General features: G+C 37.1%; 1 pseudogene across 1 annotated transcript; it reads right to left on the minus strand.

The window, feature by feature from the left end:
* Positions 1-8073: 8073 nt before the first annotated feature.
* On the minus strand, positions 8074-13887 carry LOC149805406 (glutathione peroxidase 2-like; annotated as a pseudogene). Its single transcript, XR_016419414.1, has 2 exons — positions 13587-13887; positions 8074-9065 (listed from the first exon to the last, which is right to left on the minus strand). The product of XR_016419414.1 is annotated as a glutathione peroxidase 2-like (transcript).
* Positions 13888-19211: the final 5324 nt, after the last annotated feature.

Genomic DNA, 19211 nt, shown 5'->3' on the forward strand with positions numbered 1-19211 from the left:
TTGTTAAACTCTTTAGTGTAAATACTGGTCAACCTGTAAAAAGCGATTCATTTACCGCGTCGAATGACGTCATCCTCATATGCGCTTCAACACTCAAATGGTTTTTGACATGAAAACCCGTATTCTACAGGCATATTAATTTACAATACTGCTATAAAAATAAACACAAAGAGAGCATCAGGATTTAAAAAATCTAATGTTGTATATTAAATAAAAGAGTCTTGTTGAATTGTATTTTATCTCATTAATGATGGGAGATTAATTGCTTGTCAGCTACGTGTAACAAGATAACCGGGTGGGATATTTCGGATTGACAACAGAACACGTTTTGACGACACAGATATATATGGTTTAATGTGGTGATTTATATGAGCAGTAGATTATGAAGATGTGTGCGTATTTATAATCCAAATATTGGATTTATTTAACATAAAACGCACAGATTCAAAGATGGAAATAAAAATACGAATAAATTAGTTCAGTAACACAAAAAAAAAACACAGGATAAATGATTCAATAATAGAAAGATGAATATAGTTCACTCAAATAGCAAACGATGTAAGCTTTTTACTCATAGTAAAAATGTATTCGCTCAGGTAGCGAAATTATGTTGCTAAACACAAGAACGGATATACCATCTATCTTTCCAGTCCTGAATGATACGCTGGGTCTTACTAACCCAAAATTAGCATACAGCTAATAAAATACATGTATGGAGATACACTCCGTTACCCGTGCACCATATCCGCTCCACAGCTCCTACGAATCAATTTCACAACTGCTACAAACTCCGGACCCTCGGAATACTATGATCACTGGTAACATTAGACCCTCCGGACACTCCAAATATTAGACCCTCCGGACACCCTGGTCCTTTGACGGCTCTACGGCTGGGTCACCTTAGTCACTCTTGACATTAGACACACCGGCACCTTAAACACTCCGGACAAACGGACGTTTCTACACTCAGACAACACCGGACACCCCGGATATTCCTACCCTCAGACAACACCGGACACCCCGGATATTCCTACCATCCAACAACACCGGACACCCCGGATATTCCTACCCTAAGACAGCCCTACAGCTGGAGTTGTGCGAATCCTTTAAGCAGGCCGCTTGCTGACAAAACCATTAGTATTGTAAAGACCCTTTACATACAGTAAAGTATTTATACGTTTAGACTTTTCGTTTTGCCGTATCGAAAGCACCTTGCACGTGTGTCATAGGACGAATCGTACTCACGATTTCGAAATACAATAGACCATATATATAATCACCCTCGGGTATCGTTGTACAGCAATAACATTTACACCATTCCGTGACACTATGTTGCAGGAGGGCCCCGAGTGGCCGAGGGGTCTAAAGCGCTATCCGTTACGGATCACTACCATCTCACCTCTGTCTGCGTGGGTTCGAGTCTCGGATTCAGCCAACGTGGGTATGTGAGAAAGCTTGCCAGTAGCTTCTCGTGGGTCGGCGGTTCTTTCCGGGGTTTTCCCGGGTTCTTCCTCCACCATTAATACTGGCCGCCATGTATAGCCTATCGTGTGCTGAAAAATGGCGTTAAACCCTACAACAACAACAACAACAACAACGTTGCAGGATCACTTTGTGCCTGGGGACCACGGACAAAGAAAATATTTGTTTTATTTCTTGTTCTAATAAAAGTACTAAATAGAAATCCCGTTTAAAGGTAACATCGGTTCTAGCTATAGTGTCATTTTGTGCATAAAACAAGTAAGCAGAAGTAGTTCCCGATTGACGTCATCAGCAGCCATACTTCTAGTATGCTGGCAGATTTACCGTTGAGTTTATGTGGTGCTTACGAAAGTTGAAATAAGTTCATTGAATCTCAAGATACTGTTAAAAAAACATACATACATAAACAGAACGCAAATAAGGATTTCTGTTAGTATCTATATTTGTGATTTATAATTTGATTTTGTTTCAGCGTGCCTTGTTTAAAATGGTCAAATTTTATGGTGGCATATATGAGAAACTGCCAGGATGGCCCATCGGCCAGGTAAACTTCGCAGAATATCGTCTGCTAGCGACCTTATCGGGAAGCATCTATTATATTTGATATCACCATATTTTGTAATGGTCATTTATTTATCCTAGTGTGTGCTTTTTATTTGGGTGTGAATTGATATGTTACTCAATTATTCAGCTTAACGTTCTTTTCGTGCATTTAAATTTTCATCTGTTTGTTTATTCATTCTTTCATATGCAAATTCTTTCACTTAATCACTTATCTGCATCTGCTTCTGTTTGTTCGTCTGTGTTTTGTGCATTGCTTATAATTATAGAATTGACTGGTAAAAACACAAAATTAATTACATCATTACTGGCAAATAAATTATAAATACAAATTAGAAAAAATAAATCGTGAATAAAAAAAGAATTTTAAGGCACATGGTAAGAATTAAATGTTTACACCGTCGTGGAAAAACTGCAGACGATTATTATAATTTGTAATGGTGAAAATGTGCTCAGGAAGTTAGAGGATCTCCAAATGTTATTAAAAGTGTTAACACATAATGACACATAATGCCTTTTCCGGCCAACCATTCTTAAAATTCTCCAGTGAGAGAACGGTGTATTTTTTTTTTGTAATTATTTTCCTTCAGATGAGAATAGCTCTCTATAACTAATGATAAATGCTTCAGTTTTATGGATTGAGTAAAATATGTTCAGAAGGTCATATAACAATTTGACAAATTAATTATTGTTTTTATATTGTATTTAAAATGTATGGATTTAAAGGTAATTTAATATTCAAAACGAAGAGTTATTCTATTGCAATGTATGATTACAGGATTCAATTCACTGATAAAATCTTTGTGATAACAGCTTGCAAGTTAGTATATGCAAACATTTCAAGCAAGCAAGTTTTACATCAAATAATAGGGACAATAACGAAAGCAGCAGTCGTTGCAATTTTCTTTACGAGAAGTCATATCGCTTATCACATTTATAATGGATTTTTTTCTTCTCCAGACGTTCTTTATACGATTGACTTGAGATGAAAAATCATTTCCGACAGTTTGTGAAAACTCTGAGTGAATAAGAAAGTAATTTACTATTTCTTAAGTGATGACGTAAATCTATCATGACGACTGCTGAGTTTCAGCGTAAAACTATAGTTTCTTTAACTTTTTCAACCACTGTACGTACCCTTACTTGCAAGTTTGTTTACTCAGAACCCATTTTCCTTTCTGTCTGAAACATTTACTAATTCCTTTTGTCGTTCACTCAACGGGTTTCACTGGACCAATACTCCCTTACCGTCAAACACATTATCTCGAGTAGTGCAGATTAGTGTCCAAATGGAGGTAAGAGTTTTAATGTCATTCATTGAATCGGAGGGGGGGGGGGAGGGGGTATATCTTCATCTACAGGACGAAAGTAGAATGGTAGTATACCTTTAACATTTAACCTCCTCGCTAAGTGACCAGTCTCCATTAGTCAGAACAACTAGAGAAAATGCTTGACATATGTATATCGCACCTGTCCCAATCAATCTTGACCGGATGATTTCCTTTTAAATGGCAGATTGGCAACAGTTTCATCTGCAGTTATGATAATATTAGATTCTTGCAATTGATGATGTTAATTTAATAATTTACTACTGCGCTAGAATGCCATATATCTATCTACAAACATTATCAGAGGATTCATGGCAAGTTTTTAATTTCTTTCTTGAAATTACACTTAGCAATTAAATGTTATCAGTTTTTAGCTATCAATTTTCAGTCTTTTCCCGATTACCGGCAACTTACGTACCGATTACAAAACGAGAAAGTTTGTTTTGTAAATACCAAATCTGTATGAGAATTTTCCCCTTTGACCGCCAGCAGCTTTGATGATGGACGGAACAGTCTGTGGCAATCACTTTCACAACATGGAGCCCTAGCGACTTTTTGTCTTGCACTTGAATCAGATGCATAAGGTCTGGTTCTAGAGCTAAAATTATTCAAAAGTTGTACAAAAATAGTAATACTTGGACGGATAGGTTTCCGAAAATCAACCAACACTCTTTATGTTATACACATGTGGTGCGTAACATCAAGATATCATTACAAATCAATTCAGAAGCAAGTCGGACTAAAAAGTGTGCCAACAACATTCGAATCGTCTGCAAAAAAGTTGACGTAGAGACTGAAAAACAAACGGAAACATATGCTAAAACGATTTTCCCTAATACAATTAGCACAAAAATTACCAATCCCCAGAACAGTATTTTAACTGAACCATTTGGGTGCGTTCCGAAGCATTGATGATAGGTGTAATAAACGGGCGTGTTACTGAGTAAAGCTTGAAGAATCCTCATGCTTCACTGACATATTCTGGGCATGGCATCATTCATAATATGATATACATTTAATGAAAATACGTTTTGATGGAGAACTATGACAGTGCGTCAAGCATGAACTTTCAAGTGTTACTTAGCACTTAATGGGTATCTTCAACAATATGCGATATGAAGTCTACGAATGCAGAAACAGTTAGGGAGTAGCCATGCCTTACAGAGATGCTGAAATATTATGAATAGCCATCATGGTTTACTCCATAGAATTCTACTTACTTCATGTTTCCTGTTTTGCTATTCTTACAGCATGTGCTCTTTGCCTATCTGAGATATGGTTGAACAAAGTAATCATTTAACAGGAGTCCCTAGAAGGGACTGACGATCTATTGGCTTTAAAGAATTGTCAGAAATTCAATACAAGACAGTTTCTTCCTTTAAACTGCTGAGTGTTGAAACCATCATTGATATTCTTGGCGATAACAATATTGTCAAATCAGCTGCTGTAGTGGACATATTGGATATCAGCATGACACCATTTTAATTTAGGCGTCAAAAGAAGTCTTCGGATAGAAACCCTATGTTGATACAACTTTCCTCTTTGAAGGAGCAACGATTAAAAGGTTTTCAAGATAGATGTCATGGTGGTGGTCATATTCGGCAACAGACTGTCACCTTTTCAATGTATTACCCATCTGATATCATAATACGTCTTTTGGTGAAATCACAACGTCGATATGTGCACCAAAGTCATGTGAACTTGATCCAATTCAACATCACTGCTGCTTGAGTGCTTAGATCCAGTATTGCCTTCACTAACTGATGTTATTAATACCTCTCTCATCTGGGGAATTCCCATCATTTTTCAAAACTGCCATTGTAAAGCCTCTGCTGAAGAAACCAACACTAGACCATAACGATTTAAAGAACTACCGCCCAGATTCTAATCTCCCATTCATTTCAAAAATCTTAGAAAAGGTTGTTCTATCCCAGCTTGTATCTCATCTAAATTCAAACAGTCTTTTTAGCAATGTACAATCTGCATATCGCCCTAGACACAGTACTGAAACTACTCTTCTAAAAGTTGTTAATGGCATTCTCTCTGCGTTGGATAGCGGAAAGATTACAGTCATCACCCTCCTTGATTTGTCTGTAGCATTTGACACAATAGACCATGATATATTACTTCACCGTCTCCAGCATGTATTTGACATTCATGATACAGCCCTACTGTGGTTCAAGTCCTACTTGGTCAACAGGAAACAAATTGTAACTGCAAATAGAATACACTCCAGCCCAGTTGATATATGTTGTGGTGTTCCACAGGGGTCTGTTCTTTGACTTGTTCTCTTCATTCTGTACACTCAGTCGCTCTCAAGTGTCATAAATCAACATCCAGTGTCTCACCAATTGTACGCTGATGACACCCAAATATACAAATCTAGCCACCCAACTGAAGTTGATGCTACCATCCAAGGTGTAGAGAGGTGCATTTCTGATGTGAAATCATGGATGACTTGTAACAAGCTGCAGATGAATGATGATAAAACTGAGGCCATTCTGATCACAACACAAAGACTTTCTCATTGACATCCTTTACCTCAAACAATAAATATCAGCAACGTCAACATTGCACCAACATGTCATGAACATATGCAAGGCTCCATATCATGAGCTGAGACGCATCAGCTCAATTCGCAAATATCTTTCAGTTGATGCCACTAAAACACTTGTGTGTTCATTAGTACTTTCAAGACTGGACTATTGTAACTCAATTATGTCTGGTTCATCTCAATATCTACTCCAGAAACTTAAAAAAGTTCAAAACACAGCTGCTCGGATCATACTTAGAGTACCACGATCAGAGCACACCGCCCCGCTGCTCTGTACCCTGCACTGGCTATCCATTCAATCCAGAATTAAACACAAAATTTGTTCTCTGTACTACATTTCACTGTCGGACTCTAGTCCAACATACCTATCTGACCTCATCCATGTGTACACACCAGCAAGATACTTACGCTCCTCTTCTGACAATCGTATACTCATTATTTCCACTATGAAAACAAAGTCATATGGACAGCGTTCTTTTGCATACCAGGGCCCAGCAACGTGGAATGAATTGCCCACTGAACTTAGACACAAAGACACAGTGATCCCATTCAAGAGTGCTCTCAAAACTCACTTATTTCGACTGCAAGAACAAACTTAAAGACCTAATAATGTTTCCTACCTTAAATATTCTCAGCATGTTTTTTATTTTTCAATGTTTTTCTAATTTCATGTTGTTTGTTTTTGTAATAATATTATTATGTTTCTTATCTTATAGGTGTTGTCTAATGTTGTAAAGCGCTTAGAGCTTCTAAAGATTAGGCGCTATACAAAGTCCTCATTATTATTATTATTATTATCCAGGATAAGTAATGATGACAAGACTTTCAAGATGGCGGCCATATTCGACATCAGGTCGGCCCATTTTTATTTAGAGCCAACTAGACACTATAAGAAGTCATTTAGTGAAAATCCCATGTTAATATGACTGGTCATTCAGGAGTAGCGATAACAATATTTTCAATGGCTATCATACTGGACAAGAGATTAGCACCCTTTTCATTTAAGACTTACTATACATAAGGAAGCTTCTGGTGAAAACCTCATTTCAATATGACTTTCAATTCAGGAGTAGTAGGGACAGCAAGGTTTCAAGATGGATGTTGTGGTGGCCATATTGGATGTCCGAGCGATACAATTTTCATTTAAGATTAACTAAACCATTGGGATGAGAGTGTTGAAAATTTCATGGCAATCCTCCAAGTAGTCTATGAGGAACAGTGTTAACATCCTGTGCTATCAGACGGATGGATGATAGACGAAGGACAGTCCCATAAGTTTTTCAGTTTTATGACCAGTAAGGCTAACAAGCCAGTGTATCAGCGGATGGGTACACATTGACACCCATCTTGTGTAAGCTGCAAGATAGTAAACTTTTTGGGTAAAAAATAATACTTGTAAATCGTGCCTAAACATTGGCCAAGACCTCTCACAAAATATAAATATGAATTATTTCACCAATAAGCTTCGCAATTGATGATAATCCACACATTTCCACCAGATCTTACAAGCTTAGCGTTACCTTTGACGTGAAACTTGTATAACCACTGCAATTCAAACGGTCCATCCTTACGTTAATGGAAAACCTTGAATTTTTTCCATTCCAAATATGTGAGTCTTTGAAGCTCGAATTACAAGGCGTGCATCCGTAAATTGAAGTGTTTGCTAATGATTGTTGAAGACCATCTTCCAAGAAAGAGCACTCGTAGAATGTATTCAATATGTCCTCCAGTTTCTGTCTTCTTGTACGATAGTGTTGGACCATATTACCACAAAACAGGATCATGTCTGTTGCAAAATATCTTCATCGACTTCCGGAAGTAATTGAATTTGAGCTGAAGTTGTGACCACTTAGGTTATAAAATCCACTCTGATTTGTTTGTTCGGTTAGGCATGTTCAGTTATTTTCTTTAGAAATGAGTATTTCTTTTCCTGGTTAGGATTTTGAATATAAATTGTACATACATACATACATACATGCATACATACATACATACATTAATGATACGAGTCTTTACTTTATAAAGAAAATTCACTGTATGTCTTAGGCAAATGTTAAGACATTCACATGAGCGGCAATTTATTCAAAGGCTATATGCCTCACAACAAGTAATACCCTTTTGAAAGAAATAAAGATTAACACAAATGTATACAGTTCTAGAATGTAGTTTTCTTTATTTGATTACAATATTACAGTGTGACCTATCTTGCAACGGAGACATTCGGCGACAAATATTCCATCCTTGAGGAAGCATCAAGCAAACCCAGGCAGAATGCTGGTTTAAGGGTTTACAATCATACACTCAAGATTGTTACACTGTCGCTAATCATCTGCAGTCACAAGTCAGGTGACTATGCAATCTTGATCTGATGCCAGGGGCTCGTTACAAAGGAAATTAACGTTGAACTAAAAGATCCGAACGTTATGTCAACATTCCTCCACAGATCTCCTCTTTTCACTTGACATCCTAGAAAAGGAGTCGGATTTTTTTATTTTTATTACATCGTCTAATGAATAGGATCTGTTAAATGTTTTGAAAATCGAGATATTCTTGAGAACAGTGAATATAAACTTTAGGAGAAAAATTGGAAATATGGAGGTGAGATGAATAGTATCTTCCTGTGTGTTATACACTACTGTATTTGGACCCCTACAGTGCTTTTATCCATCGACCGATAGTCTTATTTTTATTTATAACGATCCCCTGAAATCCGATGTATTGTTGTAACAAGCTTTACATATTTCTTATCAGATAGTTTGCACGAATTACAGATTTAACTTTTATCGTTACAAACCAAACTGCTGAATAAGGTCTTTAATATCATTATAAATATCCTTCGTTTCAAATTTTCTGCTGTAACGCTTGTATGGCTTGCCGTCAGGAGCAATCAAGAATTTTTCAAAGTTCCAGGAAATGTCCGTCCGTGTGACTGGTTCCCAAATGATATTATTTGCGTGGGTCATCAGTGATACAGGGTCGTCACTTGGCTGCTGGAGTTTTTCCCTAAGAAATTGGAATAGAGGGTGGGAGTTGCTGCCATTGACATCACATTTCTCCATGATTGGAAAGGCGGGTTCAAAACCATTACCTGGACGAACATACTTCAAAGAATTCAAAATCTCATCATTATTGCCATTTTCCTGAAAATAATAAGGAAACAACCCAGTAAATTTACTGATAAAAAGTCCCTTTATTCCAAAAGAGAATGACATAGCGCAGTCATACAGTTCATCCATTCGATCCGTTTCAAGTATCTGCATTCATTAATCGAACACCGTTTGAGCAAACATTAATTGGACAATTTAACTATAGTTAAACCAAGGAGGGAATGAAGTTGCTGGATGTAAATAATGAGAATGAACGGATATTACTTTTAAATTTGTATGGTGGTTACCATGCACAACATAGACTTTCAGTGTAGCACACAAGCACGTAATCTCCCCATATTAGTGGACTTTACGATAATATAACAAATGTTTATTTTATTTAATCTACTACAATTGGCATATATTTTATTCCTTGTATTGTCTTTGTACATAGACCACACCGGTGGGCCTATTGGTTAGAGCGTGAGGTCGTGGGTTGGAGCTCAGCATTAAGAGGTTAGAGCTAGGACTGGTCGGCCTGGTGACAGAATAATGTGACTGGGTGGGACATCATGCTACACGTCTGCGGCAGGGACGTCATTTCAACTTTTTTTTTTTTGGGGGGGGCAAAACTTGATGTGGTGGGGGAAAACTTGATTAGGTGGGGGCAAAACTTGATTCATGCAAATATCAACGCGCTGGATCAGGCTGAATAACATATTAGAGAGATAGTAATAGCAGGGACGTCATTTCAATTTTTCGGGGGGGGGGGAGGGCAAAACATGACGGGCTTGTTAATTTTCCTATATAGGCTACAGCAATTTTATAGCACAATGACGTCCCTGTTCTGCGGCATGATACCCCAGTGCCAGACATCACTATAAGCTGACACAATGCAGACATCGTAGCGTTATGACGGAAAAAAGTGTCAAATCTACGTTACAAATTCAAATCACACACACACACACACACACACTTTGTACATATTTTGATCTGCAATACTGGGTATGAATTTGTATTATAGACGGGTTTTTGCATGACTTTAATCGAAGACGGCTGTGTTATATGTAGTGAATGACTAGGTCCGTAACCTAGATTTTGACCCCAAAAAAATCAAGTATGTAATTTTATCAGAAAAGAGCGTCATTAATAACTTTCAACTTTATTTAAGTTTACTATTCGACCAACACAGCCAAATAAGATCACGTCATCATCACCACAACGCTACTATTAGGACAGAACTTTAAAGTAATTGTCAGCATAAAATACATTTCACTCGTATCTAAATGTCAGCAATTTAGATGGGGGGGGGGAGCTGCTGAACAGACAATTTAGATTCGGGGGGAAGCTGCTGAGCAGACAAATTATTAAATCAATAATGGATGAGTTACGCAGATGGTTCACACGATGGCCCTGGGAAAGGTCAAGAGTCTTGTTCTGATTGGACTGAGCGAAATCAGAAAGCAAAATCTGTATAAATAGAGAAGATGGCTTAGGATCTGAGTCAGAACAGATCTGTCTTTTCCTTACAGCGATTCCGTACCTCATTCCCCAAGATGTAGCCGTCTCTACACGGTTATTGATGACACCCTTGTTAAAGAGCCTGAACTCCTTCTCTCTCTCTCTTTCTCTCTTTCTCCCTCTCTCTCTCCCTCTCTCTCTCTCTCTCTCTCTCTCTCTCTCTCTCCATGGGCAAAGACATTTCTTAACTTATGAGTAATCCCTTCTCATAGCAAGAGATCAGAAGAAGGTTATGATAAAAACCCGTATCATAACAATACTATTGCAACTCTGACAACGCAACCATCACTGCTGCTGATAGAAGGAGGCGAAGACTTAAGCTGGTCTTGAACAGCAAATTTAGCACATTATTGGCTTTATCATGCTTATGAAATAGGCGTTAATTAAGTGCCTTTTCCAAGGAAACACACAGGGCCGTAGCTGCCATAATAGGAAGAGATTACAATACATAAGAACCTAGGAATTTGTTTTGTTTTTTTACACTATAGATTAGGCACGGGCTCATCCGTAAGCTTTGTCTAGGGACCCGTACAGGGAGTTAAATATCCTAGCTACGCCACTGGACGCACAGAAGCAGCCCACCCAGGACCGTAATGCGAATTCGGTACACGACATTGACTGAAGAGCAAAACACTACATCTACCGATATCGTCAAGAATCATGTATATTGACAATTCACACTCTTAACTTTGCCCAACTGCAAATGGAAATGGAATTTTTTTTATCAACAAAACGCTTAAAATCCCAACATTAGACAATCGTATGACCAAAACAAAAATGGCCGTACGTTACAAATGCATGTGAAAGTGTGTATATGGCTAGGTAGGTAGATAAGTAGGTGGGTAGGTGGGCATGAAGGAAGGAGTGGGCTTGTTTGTGATAGAGGTGCTACAAGTAGACTAATCGGTAGGTAGATGGATGGCTAAATATGTGAGTAGCAACGTTGGTGTGAGCTCTATTATCTTCCCAACTCTACTATTTGCTACTTTCAACCACATATGTAACTTACGGCAAATATTAATTTGTTTTCAACAATATTTACATATAGAAGTCATCGAAAGTAGATAAAAAATATAATAAACAGTTTGAGCTCTCTATATTTCAAAAATGGGGCCCCGAGTGGCCGAGTGGTCTAAAGCGCTCTCCGTTACGGATCACCGCCATCTCACCTCTGTCTGCGCCGGTTCGAGTCTCGGATTCAGCCAATGTGGGTATGTGAGAAAGCTTGCCAGTAGTTTCTCGTGGGTCGGTGGTTCTTTCCGAGGTTTTCCTGGGTTCTTCCTCCACCATTAATACTGGCCGCCATGTATAGTCTCTCGTGTGCTGAAATATGGCGTTAAACCCCACAACAACAACAATTCAACAATAAATATGAACTTGGGTAATGTGGATGAGTTACGAAGGCAGATGATTGCCAAAATTGAAATATGACACTGTGATATAAATTAAAATTTTACATAAGGTACTATCAAGCAGTGGCTGATAGACGTCAGCAGCGTACTAACGGGGGGTGGGGGTGCGGGCGGGACGGTTGCACCGAGCGCCAGAGGTTTTGGGAACCAAGACCACGGCCGTCATAGGTCTTGGGGCGCCAAAATCCCTTAGGGATATTATCGTCGCCCCGGGCGCCATTTATTCTTAATAAATCACTGTAAACATTAATAGCAGAAACATATTACTACATACTAAAAAGGACAAAAATAATTTTAAAAAATGAAAACAAAAAACCGTGTGTTATTGTTGGGGGATTGGATGTAGGAAAGAAAAAAAAAACAAAAAAAAAAAAAAACAACGCCCTCGGAAACGATTTGACCATTTACGGCAAAGTGACAACGACGAAAAGTTCAACAGGTAAAGCTTATAATAGGTGTTTATGCCTCTGTCAAAAGTTGTATTTTGACCCTGTTTTTATTACACTGGGCTCCTCCGGCGTTATTTTTCCCGGCATTATGTACAATTTGAGCAATACGTATAGAAGGTATAAAGAAGACAATTACAACAAAGAAAGTTTAGCGGACAGTGTTACACACGTTTCATGTGCCTTTGACCGAGTCAAAACAGGAATCGTAAGATTAATCGTAATGGCTTGTCATCGCATGCACGACAGCTATGAGAAAATGTTAGGCGGCATGTCATGAACCCGGATGAACTATTGCTTAATAAATTTTGAAACAGACATTAATTTGTCATAATCACATGTGAACAAAATCCGGATGTGCAAGTTAATACAAGTCTTAGGATCGGTCATGATTGTGCATAGAAGTTTGATACGAAACACAAAAAATTTCAGAACACTGAACTGGGCTGATAAACGCACGGTAATACAGACACATCTGTATTGAAGCGATGAGAAGTTTTGACTTAATAGTAACCAAGCAAATACATCAAAATTAGGGACGGATAAATTGATGAGATTTCACCGCATTTACTTTATATGACTCAGAACAATATTAGGCTGAGTTCTTTAATGTTTGAAAATTATATTAAATGACAGAAGATCATACATTTCAAACAAACAAAATAATTTATAATTATTTTCAGGGTGTTACAATGACTTGATGTAAATGATATGTTTGACGTAAAAGAGTGACTATCTTTTTAAATCACGAATACATGTTAAAAAAGTAACGATTATAACAGCAAGATGACTTGCAATCATTAAGCACGTGATAAAACCAAATTTCAATATTTTATCTATAATAATACTTCCCGATGCTCCGGAAGAACGTTGTTGATATAACTTATCACCAGTGGTAAGAACACTCTTATTAACAAATATTTTCTGTGACAATGATTCGGTTAGTTTGTAGGAATATCGTAAAAATAGCAATATAATCACAATAAATTTCACAACTAATGATGTCATTAAGAATGATACAAGTCTGTGTGTTACAGTTTGCCTTGTACGGAAGAGAAACAGGCTTTGAGATAGATGTTAGAACGCAGTGGCAATGCAATATTATGAAAATCTTGTTGACTCTATTTGATGGAAAGAAAAAATATTAAAGATAGAAAAATAAATAAATAAATATAGACATGAAAATAAATAAATACCTGATGACCAAACTGGTTACACGGGAATCCCAGGATAACAAGCTTTCCTTCAAATTTGGAGGCAAGCTCGTTCATCTGGGTGAAATCCCGGACCGTCGTTCCTCAGAGAGAGGCTACATTCTCTACTAAAATTACTTTCCCTTTGTATTTACTAAGTTTCACTTCTTGGCCTTTTAAAGTTTTTGCTGTTACATCGAAGAAATTCTGAGGTTTTAGAGGAATTCTCACAGCCATGGATGTCGCTATTTCCCTCGTCCTCCTCACAGTGTACTGAACAGTTAGTTACTCTACTAAACTGTTTATAGATAGTTTTTACTTGGGACCGCAGGGAATGGCTGTACCTGTCGTATATATTCATATATGATCACTGACGGGGCCGGTTTAAATATAACCACCGCTGAGCCAGGAGTTCGGTTCATCAAGAGTTTGACGACCATCAGGCCAGGATTCACGCTCACAAACATTTAAAATAAGGTCGCGTCATCATGACAACAAAACAGTTACTGCTGCTTATGCCAACACCGCCGTCACTGCTGCTGATGGGAGGGGGTTTAGATTTTTGTTGGCTTAATCATATTTATGATAAGCTTTTCCTTGGACACACGAAGACATCCGTCCTAGGATGGACTCAGTGGTATCGACCCTGGCGACAACTGAATTACAAGTCTGACGCAAGCTTAGTTTTATTCACCTAAATTTATAGACATTGCATAACCGAAGCTCGAATTCTGTTCACGATATTGATTGATGAACAAAACAATACGTCAGCCAATACCGTCATGAATCATGGACATGGACTATTCACACTTTTAACTTTGTTCAACTGTAAATGGAATTATGGAGTATGATCAAAATGCAAGAAATAAATCCAATATTTAGACAATCGTGTGACAAATTCATGGACGCACGTTACTGATGCCTGTGAAAGTGTATGTGGGTAGGTAGGTAGATAGGTATGAAAGAAGTTGTCTTGGTTGAGAAAGAGGTGTCATAAGTAGACTAATCAGTAGGTGAATACAGGGCTTGATATGTCGGTAGCTACGTTGCTGTTAAGGCAGTTTCCCAACCCAAATCCGCTATTTTCAACAAAAATTTATATTCATCCCAAATATCCGCCCATTTGTATTGTTGATCCCAACCCTCCTCCATTCCGCAATCTCAGACTGCTTTAAGGATTCGAAATCTTCTTTGTCACCTACTTAATTTCGTGAAACACCATTTCAAATATGATCGACCTCCTTGAATAATTGTAGATAGAATGCATATTTGAAAAGTGCAGAAAATATTATCCAATAAAAATGTGACTTTGACCTCCTCAATTCTATCCAGGGGCGATATCATGATCCGAAACCTTCATTCTCACCGTGTCATCAGCGTGAAGCATAATAGTCAATACTAGATTTGAACCATGTTTATTTACAGAAGTCATAGAAGTAGATACAAATATAATAAGATATATGGAGGAAGCTTATTGACTTTTATAATATGGCTGACATGTGTTATGAAAGAAGAATATTGCAAACATTGAAACAGATTAGATATCAATTAAAATTTTACAGTAAAATCATAATACCGCATATTAAACAACAAAATATATTCTAAAAATAGGAAAATGTTGATGTGGGTGGTGGGGGTAGGAAACGATTTTAACGTGCGCTCATGTACTTTCCTGATTAAATATAACGATAGATAGATAGATAGATAGATAGATAGATAGATAGATAATCTGTGTATGAAAACACAAGTAAAGATTAAACAAATCCTGCGTACTTTGATAACTGGTAGTATTACCCTCTCTCAATCTGTGTATATCGAATGCCGAACAGACACATGACTCATCACAATATATCCACAAAATTGCGGGTATAATAATGCTCCTTATGATCGGTTCGTTATGTGAGGAAGAAAATAAGACATATGAAAAAATATTCCTCTCTAAAGAGCAAGTACAGGACTATACTTTTGCTGGTGTTTGAATCGCAGATTAAAGTGCAGGATTTATTTGATAACACATCACTGCCGGGTTTGATAATTAAAATGAGAAAGAAATCGATTGAATTCTCATGCGTTGTTATTGATTACGCAATAGTTCGTATACGGTTTTCTGTCGTCACTTTCAAATGAATGTGAAATGTTTGGCCACTTTGTCTGCTGTAAGGAGGAAATGGACAGACTCGCAAGTGTTCAGAATTAAATAACGCGCGAGCAATTTTGATCAAAGTTTTCTGCAAAGTATAATGCACCAGCGATTAAACAATTCGTGAAATATACTATTTACTGCATACCTAATCGCTAAAATTGTCAATGACAGCAGAAAAACCAACGCCCTTGAAAGCCTATGTAAACATATACGGCAAAATAACAACGATGAAAGTTCAACAGGTATAGCTTAACGACAGCAGTCTGGCGTAGTTGTATTTTTAACCCCATGTTGTTGTTACTCGGATTCCTCCAGTGTTCGTTCGCCTTGTATCGTGCACAGTTTGAACGATTGATAAATAGGCTGTGTTAGAAGTAAAGTTTAGCGACTATGTTATGTGCCTTTGACCGGGTCAAAACAGAAATCTTCAGATTAATTGTATAAGCTTCTCATTGCCTGCATGACGAATAAGAGCAAGATTTTAGGCGGTATATCAAGAATCCGGAAAAAACATCTTTCCCAACAAATTTTTAAACAAACGGTAATTGTCTGCACGTGAACAGAATCCGGATTTGCAACACAATATAAGTCTTAAGGTCGTGTTTGAAATTAAACTTGTATTGATATTAAAAAATCAAAACATTTAAAGAGACTGCTGACTTAAAGGCATGCCAATAAGGATGAATTTGTATTGAAGTGATGAAAATCTGTATCTTTCTATGAATCAGCAAATACATCAAATTAGGGACGAATAAACTGACGATTCTGTAGCACACACACACGCACACACGCACGCACGCACGCACACACGCACACACACACACATATATATATATATATATATATATATATATATATATATATATATATATATATATATATATATATATATATATATATATATATGTGTGTGTGTGTGTGTGTGTGTGTGTGACTAAAACATATTTTAAACCTTTCTATAATCAAACGTTTCAGTCAAAGGCAGATCATAAATGTAAAACAAAGAAACAAAACAAAATAACGTATACATGAAGTTCCATGTTTATAACAAGAATAACCTTCTAAAAATTACAACAGTAGTAAATGGGGCCACTTTCAGTGACATTCACTACTTACAACCCCTATAGCTGATATTGAACCGATTCTACCTGATAATATGTATTTACAAATTAAAAAAGACCATGCCATCATGATATGTTGCAGAGATTGGGTAAGCGATAACGCTGAATGAAAGGAAGACGATAGTCAAAAGCGAAAAAAGCCAACATGCGGCTTGTTTGTACTAACCATTAACTTAATCATGAAGGTCACATATCTCGAGTTAATTTTATGTATTTTACCGATCTTAACCTAAATCTCTTTAAAATGATTATGTTTTCTTTGTTATTGTTGATTTTATGTATCAAACATTCTTTCGGGATGAATTTTATGAAGGTAATTTGGATATTTTCTTAATTCCCAATTGTACATTGGACAGTTGTTGTTAGTATAACCTACTGTATTGTCCATTTTCATGAGCATGTCACAGGATATTATGCACTCAACACCAACTGCATAGTGAATCATAACTTTTAAATCCGAAATCATAATCTTCTTCGCCTAAAATTAAATATTCAATACCCGTTTTTTCTCATCGTGTAAACAGCAATCACATGTAATCTAGTAAACTGATTTAGATGATCTATTCCTTCGTCTGTTAGTTTTTTTTTTACTCTCTAGAAGAAATAAACAAATCCATCCCAATTCTTCTTCTTCTTCTTCTTCTTCTTCTTCTTCTTCCTCCTCCTCCTCTTCTTCTTCTTTTGTTTAAGAGTTCTAAAACTCATAGATGTATTGTGTAATGCCATACACTATCTTACCATAGGTATAGTTGATATATTAAGACAGAATTTTTGAGTAAAATAATTAATATTGAAATTTTCTCTAAATTGTATTAAAAGCGATTTTCATTAAATTATATTGAAAGTAATTTTCCACTAAAATATATTGAGATTATTTTTTAGATCTATTTTTGTACTACAATTGTATACTATTTTAAGAAAGATTACGTTGTTATGAGCATAAAATACTGTTACAAGCCAGAGGTCTTTGCTTGACCGAGCGGTGTCAAACCCTGGTGCGATTCCCGCTAGATGTCATAAGTTTACCACAAATTTCCAAAGACTTCCATACAACTTCAATTGTAAATTAGAAAGTCCGATGTGTCCGTTCTATGCATAAATTTTACTTTAATCAATACAAGACCACATATCTCACAATCTGCCAAATATCTATCAACCGCACATCTGCATGGTTTCTCTTCGTTAGTTTTCCGTACCAATTCACGCCGTAGAAACTATACAACTGTCCTCCAACACAGGAAACATTTTAGCTACGCCACCTTATGCCAGTCAATCCACGGTTTCCAGGCACATTTCGCCAGTACAAATGCATCACATTTACCACCATGTCGACATAAACGGTATCTACCGAGTCCCTTCTTATTGATTCCATTGTGTAATGTACCGGTTTCCTACCGTAAATGCTGCCACTGCAGTCAAACCACCAATGTACACCACTAGATTTTAATAGGGACTTTGTTATTCCAGGGACACTCATTCGGTTTTGACCTGAATTCACTACTAGTGAACCATAGCATCATGGAAACTCACTAACACTTCACTCCAGGACGTTTGCTTCTAGTAATTCGCTAATCATACACCGAACTCCAATAATCAGACAAGTAATCACAAAAATCTAAGAATTCATTAAAACAGGGCACTATAACCAAATGTGCATACTCAAGATTTATTACAATACATTTTTCTTGTATCCAAAGGTCAGCAAACTTTAGACATGGTGGGAAATTGCTGAACAGGCAAATTCCTAAATTGTTAATGGATGAGTAAGCTAGATGATGCACATTTATTTTGGGAAACGAATAAGCCGATGCAGCAGAATTGTCCGCGGGAAAGGACGAGAGCCTCGTTCTGATTCGAAATGAAGGAACACAAGTACCTAGACGAATGTCCATATTTGGTCGCGAGACACGTTCAAAACTGCTAACAAAATGAGAACAAGCTTGAGCAAAATCAGTTCTTTCATCGAGAATCAGAAGACTATCTTTCCTTATAGCGTCCCCATTACCTCTGGCATCACCATTTTCCCCGAGATGTGGCCACATCTGCACCAGTGTGAGCGACACCTCTTTTAACTGAGCCTGAACTCTTTTCCTTCCATCTCTCTCTGACCATGGACCAAGACATTTTCTTAAGTTATGAGTATTTCCTTCTCATAGCAAGAAATGAGAAGACGGTTATGATCAAAAAGTCTTTTCATAACAGATATGTTTAATTTCCTCTCATATCAGCAGAAGTCTCTTCGATCTTTGTTTTGAAATAGATTCCTTGACCATCAATTGGTTATAAATTCTTCAATTTTAAATATCTTTAATCATGCTGTCCTGGGATATGAAAGTTATTACAAGTTCATCCAGATTTAATTAC

This window comes from Sinohyriopsis cumingii, chromosome 2 (assembly GCF_028554795.1).
Source record: "Sinohyriopsis cumingii isolate HCF-2022 chromosome 2, ASM2855479v2, whole genome shotgun sequence".
Taxonomy (NCBI): domain Eukaryota; kingdom Metazoa; phylum Mollusca; class Bivalvia; order Unionida; family Unionidae; genus Sinohyriopsis; species Sinohyriopsis cumingii.